The sequence below is a fragment of the Macrobrachium rosenbergii genome, chromosome 27 (assembly GCF_040412425.1).
Source record: "Macrobrachium rosenbergii isolate ZJJX-2024 chromosome 27, ASM4041242v1, whole genome shotgun sequence".
Taxonomy (NCBI): domain Eukaryota; kingdom Metazoa; phylum Arthropoda; class Malacostraca; order Decapoda; family Palaemonidae; genus Macrobrachium; species Macrobrachium rosenbergii.
In genome coordinates, this window is record NC_089767.1 from 27,997,009 (window position 1) to 27,999,508 (window position 2,500).

The window sequence follows — 2,500 nt, forward strand, 5'->3', positions numbered from 1 at the left end:
TTAAAACTTACTCAATTTGAGTACGGCCTTGGCAATAGGGAAGATATTACGGAAGGAATGTAATGGAGAAACTCATCTTCTGGTACTAATGACATATGAATTTTCACATAAATGAATTAAAAAGGGACTTATTTCCCTAAAATAAGTATTTTTTTCATGCCTGGGCAAAGGAAGTTTCTTCCTCGTTGTCAGGTTTTCATATTCTATGATAAAAAGACCGAAGAAGTTTGGTAAATAAAATTTATATAAATAAGTAAAATGAAAAGTTTGGCCCTGCAAGAATAGGGTTAATTGATCGATGCCTCTCGGTGACGATAAGACCACCTTGCGAAAAGGGCCTCGTTGAACGATTTACGACAGGCGACGTACAGAGCAAAATAGAGAATACCCTACAATGTATAAACAAGTAAAAAATGCATCGAAGTTTCTTCGGCGCAGTCGAGTTTTCTGTACAGAGTATAATGCTGACTAAAACTCTCAGCCGGCCGTGGTGGCCTGTGTTGTTGCGGTGCCAGACGCACGATCATGGCTAAATTTAACCTTAAATAAATTAAATACTACTGAGGCTAAAGAGCTGCAATTTGGTATGTTTGATGATTCGAGGGTGGATGTCAATATACCAATTTGCAGCCCTCTAGCCACTAGTGTTGAAGACAAAGCAACCTCAACCGTTTTCTTTCACAGAAAATTAAAATGATACAAATTACCGATCAAACCGGTAGACACTGCAAGTTAATAGTCCTAAAATGATGGGAAGTAATAAGTAATCGTGCAGCTCTTAAGAGTGTGTGTATCATCTGTGTAAGACACTAGTGGATCCAGAAAAATTTCATATACAGGGCACCAATTTTTATATATATATATATATATATATATATATATATATATATATATATATATATATATATATATATATATATATATATATATATATATATATATATATATATATATATATATATATATATATATATATATATATATATATATATTACATACACATATATATTGTTTATTTTTTCCCATTTTTATATTTCACATTTATGTTATTATCTAAATCTTCAATATTATTATTTTCTTATTATTTTTCCAATTGGGGGGCCACGTGCCCAGGTGCCCTCTCCTCCCCGGATCCGCTTGTGGTGTCAGATCATACTCAGAATATGATCTACAAAACTAGCAGAGGGCAACCGCTGTATAACAGGGTACAAGTGAAACTAACACGAACTAAGAACCACATTATTTATTAAATGGCAAATGTTGAATTTAACTTTATCGAGAGAATAGTGGTTGGTAAACCTCAACACATATGAGGCCAGCCCTATGAGAGCTGTCAATCTGCCCAGTGGTCTGGTTAAACTATTTTGATAATATAAAATAATAGTAATCAACAAATATGAAAATAATACTCTACATAACGAGGATTTTCTCAGATATCTACTGAGCACAGTTGGTACTTCTAAGATGCACTTCATTATACTTCTAAGTTACACATGCTGACAGATCCAAGAGTAAATGACTTTATATATCTAAAATCATGACAAATGTTCTTATTTTGAGAGATTTTGATTAAGATGATAACTGCATGTGGCCCCATTATTATTATGTAAATTTACTGTTTGGGCATATGGGTGAAGGGAATTGCTTCAAGTTTTTGCCTCTTATTTCAACGGTGCTTCATTAATAAATGCAAAGCCACACCAAAACCCAAACACTGTTAATACTACCCTGGGCAGTTCTGAAGGCAACAAAAGTCAAAGCAGAGCGAGATTTCCAGCAGCTTAGAGTATTCTCTGTTCGCCCTGAAGAACCAGAAAACACCAAAAAGCTTGTTTCTTATAAAAGTCTTGTCAAATGTAGGAATTTTATTTTGACTTTCATTTGAAAACAGTTTCCTGTAAATAATAAAATAAGTAACGCCACAACCCAGACCAAACCTTAAAACAACAAAAACTATTACTTTATCTGTAACTTCGCTTGCAGTTCAAATTGCCCTACCTCTCATAAAATACTTCTTTAGACTTAAGTTCCTAATAACTTGTCCCAGTCTTACAATACATTTTTTTACTAGTAACATTTTCCTCACCTTCACTCCCCCCCCTCTCCCTCTCTCTCTCTCTCTCGTGCTTCTGATGTTTTTGCTGCAGCGCCTTTGAAGTTTGTAAACATTTCACAGCAAGCAGAAGAAAATTAGGCACTAAGTGTGAGTGCTTATCGAATATATAATTGAAATGAAAGATACAAATGAACGCTGATGTGCTAAGTTTTTAAGATTTTTCGTCTTTATTCTTGACTATGAACTATAATTGCGTTAATTCAGAATGACAAGGGGGAAGTGTCTTTTCGGTGGAGGTTGGCTGAGAGACTTCTGCTGTTATTAAAAAAAATAGTAATAAATAAATAAACAAATAAAATGTAATGATTGCTTCATAAGGAGTCCTCTTCTCTCTTCTCTCTCTCTCTCTCTCTCTCTCTCTCTTATTATAGCTGCACTTTATAC